This window comes from Myotis lucifugus, unplaced genomic scaffold (genome assembly GCF_000147115.1).
Source record: "Myotis lucifugus unplaced genomic scaffold, Myoluc2.0 scaffold_1797, whole genome shotgun sequence".
Taxonomy (NCBI): Eukaryota; Metazoa; Chordata; class Mammalia; order Chiroptera; family Vespertilionidae; genus Myotis; species Myotis lucifugus.
In genome coordinates, this window is record NW_005872845.1 from 39,255 (window position 1) to 46,219 (window position 6,965).

Genomic DNA, 6,965 nt, shown 5'->3' on the forward strand with positions numbered 1-6,965 from the left:
TTCACTGAAAGACAACACTTTAAACTTACAGTCCACCAAGGGTCACATTTAAAAGTAAACCTTGTCACAGACTGGTGCAGCCACTGTGGAGAACAGTATGGAGTTTCCTCAAAAACTAAAAATGGAACTCCCATTTCACCCAGTGATCCCACTTCTAGGAATATATCCCAAGAAACCAGAAATACCAATCAGAAAGGACATACACACCCCTATGTTCATAGCAGCACAATTTATAATAGCTAAGATTTGGAAACAGCCTAAGTGCCCATCAGCAGATGAGTGGATTAAAAAGCTATGGTACATCTACACAATGGAATACTACACTGCGGTAAAAAAGAAGGAATTCTTACTATTTGCAACAGCAGGAATGGAGCTGGAGAGCATTATGCTAAGTGAAATAAGCCAGTCAGAGAAAGATAAGTATCACATGATCACACTCATTTGTGGATTATAATGAACAACATAAACTGATGAACAAAAATAGATCTAGAGACAGAGAAGCATGGATCAGACTGTCAAACCTCAGAGGGAAGGTAGGGGAGGGTGAAGGTAAGGGGAGAGATCAACCAAAGGACTTGTATGCATGCATATAGGCCTAACCAATGGACACAGACAACAGGGGGGTGAGGGCATGAGTGGGGGGGTGGGGGGCAATGGGGAGATAAGGACACATATGTAATACCTTAATCAATAAAGAAAAAAGAAAAAAGTAAACCTTGTAATTAGCTTATTAATTGTATTATTGTATTTATATTGTTCTTTTCCCCAGGAAACAATTGAAAGAATTTTGTTACATTTTTAATTTTTAAAAATTGTAGGATCTTCTAGTCTGCACCTCTTTAAAACTCTTAAGAGATCCTATCTGTTAAATGTGTCACAGGCATTATGTTTAGTCCTCACAATTGCCAAATAAGGTAGGGACTATTATTTTAAAGATCAAAAAACTTAAGTCGGTCACAACCACACAGCTAAGGGGCAGCCGGACTCAACCCTAAGACTAACTCAGTCCACATTAACCCACTATCATACAATGCCTCCTATACTGACCTGGCCTTTTAAATCCAGACTAGTATTAACATCGTAGGTTTAAAGGGAACCCCCTAATCAGGATTTCTGTATCTGATGACTGTCTCATCTTTCAAAGCCATCATCATGAAAACCCATACTTTTATTCCAGTGGCACTAATGTTGCTTAGAGCTCTTTTGAAACTCTTACTTGTTCATTCATTCCACAAATATTTGGTGCCTATGAACCGATGCTTCACTAGGGCCTGGAAATAAGTGATGAGAAAACCAGAAACAGTCCTTCCCCTCATTGAGCAAAGAAGGCAGCATGGACTCAAAAGAAATATCAAATTGCACATGTGCTGGGAGCAAAGGTCCATGAAGACCTGAGGGTGTGCTGCAGCCGAGGGAAGCTTCTGAGAAGGTGATGCTGAAGGTAAGCTCTGCAGGCTGAGGAGTGACCCAGGTGGAGGAGCGGTAACACAGCCGGCACTGCCTGCGCTGCCCTGCAGAGCAAAGGGTAGGATTGACAGGTGGGGAGGCTGGCCGGCCAGGCATGGCTTTGTAGGTCTCGTAAGAATTCTGCATTTGCCCTGAGCCCTAGGCCTTTAGATGGGGACATGACCATTTCTGCATGTTACACACATCACTTCATGATGCTGCATCTGAGGAGGGCTGCGTGAGCACTGACCTGTGCCGGGCTAGTGATGACAGCGGGCCGAGCGTTGTAATGATAATGAAGACGGAGAACGGTGCATGAATTCGAGGGAAAATAGGTCATAGGCAAATCTCTTGGTAGATTCTGAATGGTAGCAAGTGAATCTGATATTTAAACTAACAAAGTAATTAAGAACCAAATCTAACACATGACATGCTTGCTTATTCACTCAACCTGGCTTTGCTGGCTTTCCTTAGAGCTCCAGAAAGGTGTTAGGCAGTGGCAGCAGCATTCAAAGTAACACTCAGCTGACCCAATGACTGCTTTGGATTACATCGATTTCTTCTTCCCTAAACAAAAACGCAAATATATTCTTAGCACCATTCCTGCCGTCAACACAGGATGGCACTGACAGACATTGACAGCACTTACCTATGTGCAGAATGAGGTATACTGTACATGTGACGAGTAAGCCTTAAGAAATGTAAGATGTGAAATGTATGCCTGCCTGTTGTGGCTCATTGTTTGACCTTCGACCCAGGAACCAAGAGGTCGCCAGTTTGATTCCTGGTCAGGTTTTGGGCTCGATCTCCAGTGTGGGGCGTGCAGGAGGCAGCCAATCAATGATTCTCTCTTATCATTGTGGTTTTTTTAAAAATATATTTTATTGATTTTTTACAGAGGGGAAGGGAGAACGATAGAGAGTTAGAAACATCGATGAGAGAGAAACATCGATCAGCTGCCTCCTGCACATCTCCTACTGGGGATGTGCCTGCAACCCAGGTACATGCCCTTGACCGGAATTGAACCTGGGACCCTTCAGTCTGCAGGCCGACGCTCTATCCACTGAGCCAAACCGGTTTCGGCTCTTATCATTGTTTTTCTATCTCTCTCCCTCTCCCTTCCTCTCTAAAATCAATAAAAATAATTTTTTAATGTAGAAAATACTTACCTAATGCTAGGCAGAATACATTAAAATTGACCTTTCACTAGGTCTATAGTAAGCCATGTAACTTACTTGCTTGGTGTTTTCCTGTGATTTACTCAGGGATGGACAAAACTCCTCCTTAAAATAATATTGGATGGTTTTGTTATTCAGAATGAGTTAGTAATTAATCTGTACTGTTTCCCCTAAAAATAAAATTTAATAGAAATTGTAATTCCTTAAAACTTCTTAAACAGAAGGAATACTTATCAACTTATATTAATGAAAATGTAGACAATATTAATTTTCATAGATCAATTTATTTAGAATTACAAATATTAAGAATAAAAGATTTATGCTTTTCTTAATTAACATAACAGTTGAGCTAAATATAAACTCTGCACTAAAGTTCTGCAGTGGCACAGAATATGGAAGCATTTTTAAACTATACAAAAATTTAAAATGGAAAATAATCTCGTTTGTTTTTTATACATTAACATATAAAAAGCCTCATTTTATGAGACATTTAAAAGAATTAAAGCCACTTCTACAGCTATATCTTAAACTCCAAATCTGAAAACAATTTATTATATTTTGACTTTATAATATTCTATATTAAAACAAAGAGAATTCCAAATACACTTTTTACAAGATTAATATTTTAGGCAGGGTTTTCTTTAAAAAAACAAAACCACAACCAAATACAAACCTTTTCTCTGTATTTCACAGCACAGGTTATTATGTTTTCCTTATAAAATCTTTTTACTTTATAAATGGTATATTGTTGGATTTTAACCAATAATTTGGTCTAAAAGTTGTGCAAATAAACAAAAAATATGAAAATAGTGTGTTATCAGTCTTTTCTTTTTTAATAAATCTCATAACAATAGCACTTTTTGCCCTGAACTGACGGGGAAAGAAATGCCAAATCCACTTGCTGAGATTCAGCATTTTGCAAGTAATGGTTTTTTTCCTGCTCCTTCATTTTCTTTCAACAGACAAACAACAAAGGTTTCTTTTATAAATTATGATAAATTAAAATATTTATTATTATAAAATGATCTACAGAACCATGTCACATGGCAAGTATATACTATATATACTAGTACAGTCTGTATTCCCATCTATATTCCAGTGCCTTCCTTCACTCTAGGGCTTCCCATAGCTCATCGTGTCCTTTGAAGACTGAGATGGTGATAGGCTGAATGAACCAGAGTCGCCGTTTTCTAGACGCAGTTTCCACACTGCCACACATGTGCATAAAAGACCGCTGCTCCATGTTCTCCACTACAGCTGTCTGCACGTGTAGGGTTGAATTCATGCACATTAAAAAATGGCCAATGTATTCCTCCATGAAATTATGTTCAGACATTTTCAGTTTAAAAACGACTTGCTAATTAACATATGTAATACAAGCAATGCTACTGCAGCTGAATAATAAAAGAAAAATAAATATACTGATGGTCAGCAATGCTGGCATAAGAAGCAGTACAGTATATCAAAATGCCTTATTTGCAGATGTAAATTTCCCTTGTTTTCCAGCAGTCAGGTTATTTGGTCTTGGAAGCCTATATAAAGGGAAAGAACTTCTCGAAAACAATGTCCTATCAGTAGGAATAATTAAATCTTCTACTCAGTCTCTGTTGGTGTTATTTTCTGCAAAGGCATGTAAGTTTCCCATCTGGCTTAGGCCGCTCTGAATATGTGCAACGTGGATTTCTACATTATTCTGAAAGCAACTAAAGAAAGAAAAAATATAGTTAACTGCTTTATTTCACAAAATTAAAAACAATTTTTTAAAAAGGAAAATAGCTAAGAATATTAGGAAATAGCTAAGATAAGGATTCCACCCTTCACAGTAGCCCTAATTCTATGTCAGAACTGACTGAAGGAAGATACTCAAAAGCAGCAAGGAGCCAAGGAGTGATGGGAAGAGGATACTCTATCTCTATGCTGAGCCTCCATGATAAACCAAAACCGAGCCTGGCTGGCGTGGCTCAGTGGTTAAGCGTGGACCTATGAACCAGGTGGTTACAGTCCAATTCCCCTCTCCCTCCCTCTCAGAAATCAATAAAAATATATATTTTTAAAAACAACTAAATATTATGTTTTCTGATTCCTTTATATAAAAATTCCATGTGAAAAAAAAATTCCATGTGAAGTTTCTATTCTATCAATAGACTGGATATAACTGAAAAGCTCTTTTACAATTTATTTAAAGGACACAAATTATGTAAGTACTTCACAAATATGCATAATTCTTAAAACCAGTACTGGAAATCACTGAATTTAATATAAAAATGATTAGGGTACATCTAATGAATTACCTGATATTAGAAACATCTATTGTACTCTTGATATCATTCAATGAATCTGTAAGTGATTTGAATTCAAAGGAATTCAGGTCTCCTCCTTCTGCTAGACACTAAAAGGAAAAAACATTTCAAAATTTAATTTATAGTTCAACTACAGACAAAAAAAATACCGATATAATCTATATATTACAATTTTTTAGCAACAAATTAGCATAGTCCGTTTAGGTGTGGATATTAAGAAAACATTTTCTCCAAAATTTACCTTAATTTGTAATAAAATAGCTGTAAGCCTGGAGATGAGGTCTGTCAGGTTTTTATTTTCAACACAGGGCTGCCCTGCTGAGGAGTTCGCATGCCGAACCATTTCCTGCGCCTCCTCCTCACACCTCCGTCTCAGGTCTGTAGGCTGGTCTGCAGGCTGCAGCCCCTGGTCTGGAGCGAGCTGGACATGAGATTGACACGTAAGATGGGCTTTCATGAAGCCATGCCATTTGTGTGCTTGTGCCGTTTTCAGATTTGGATGTTTACAAAACTAGCATTTATAACAAAAATTATGTGCACTCTTACCTTAGAAGTCTTTTTCTCCTATAACAGTTTTCTAAAGAAAATGAAACAAGCCCTAGCGGGTTTGGCTCAATGGATAGAGCGCCGGCCTGTGGACTGAGGGGTCCCAGGTTTGATTCCAGCCAAAGGCACATGCCCGGGTTGGGGGCTCGATCCCCAGTGGGGGGCATGCAGGAGGCAGCCGATCAATGATTCTCTCTTATCATTGATGTTTCTCTCTCTCTGTCCCTCTCCCTTCCTCTCTAAAATCAATAAAATATATATATTTTTTAAAAATTCTAGATAACCTTTTACCCAGATTCACTGTTTATGGCATATTGCATCTGACTTAACATTTGATCTCTCTGTTTGTGTATATATAATTCTTTTCCCTTATACTTTTTATCCCTAAATACTCATTATTTCCTAAGTACAAGAATATTGTCTTACATAAGAATAGTGCAGTTGCCCTAGCCAGTTTGGCTCAGTGGATAGAGCATCCGCCTGAGGACTGAAGGGTCCTGGGTTCGATTCCCGTCAAGGGCACATGCTCGGGTTGCAGGCTCAATCCCCAGTGAGGGCCGCCGTGCAGAAGGCAACCAATCAATGATTCCCTCTCATCATTGATGTTTCTCTCTCTCTCTTCCTCACCCTTCCTCTCTGAACTCAATAAACAATGTTTTTTCAAAAAAGAATAGTCCAGTTATCACACTCAGGGAATTTAACATTGATATAATTCCATTTTCTAATAGTCCCTATTCAGAATTCTTAATTGACTCAAGGATGTCTTAACATGGCTGTTTCCCCCGAATGCATTTGGTTATCATGTCCCTTTAATTCCTTTACTTCATGGCCTTCTATTTCCATAGTATTTCATGACCTTCTATTTCCATAGTATTTCATGACCTTGATGTTTCCATAGTACTTCATGACCTTGATGTTTTGGGAGAGGACCCGCCAATTACTTTGTATAACATCCCTCAATGTGGTTTGTGTTTCCTCCTGACCACACTGAGGTTATGCAGTTTGGGCAGGAACCACAGCGTGGTGCTGACTTCTCTGTGGATCATGACCAGGAGGCATCTAGTCCCATCACTGTGGTGTTATCTTTGATCACTTGCTTAAGGCAGTTAAGTGTCTGCAGATTCCTCAACGTAAAGGACCTGCCCCTTAGTCATGAATAAGTATTTGAGAAGAGAGATTGTGAGGCTTTGTAAAGATTATGTACCCACTAGTTTTAGTATCTATTGATGATTCTCATCTTTACCAAATATTACTATGAGAGTTGACAAATGGTGTCTTTCTCACTCTTATCCTTCCTTCCACATCTATTACTGATAGTTTACTATTAAGAGTTTTTCCTTAAGAAATAATATTAGTGGATTCATAGATCTTATTTTATTCAATGGGTTATAACTTCTTACTATAATTACTTATGCTGAAGCTCAAATTGTCCCAGATTTGGCCAGTGGGGACCCTGCTGAGCTGGTCCCTTCTGATATGTCCCCATAATTCCGGG

General features: G+C 38.4%; 1 long non-coding RNA gene across 1 annotated transcript; it reads right to left on the bottom strand.

Moving 5' to 3' along the window:
- Positions 1–2,888: 2,888 nt before the first annotated feature.
- LOC102423879 lies at positions 2,889–5,442 on the bottom strand. The gene is made up of 3 exons (XR_001346658.2): positions 5,166–5,442; positions 4,916–5,013; positions 2,889–4,327 (listed from the first exon to the last, which is right to left on the bottom strand). It is a non-coding gene; the product is annotated as an uncharacterized LOC102423879 (long non-coding RNA).
- Positions 5,443–6,965: the final 1,523 nt, after the last annotated feature.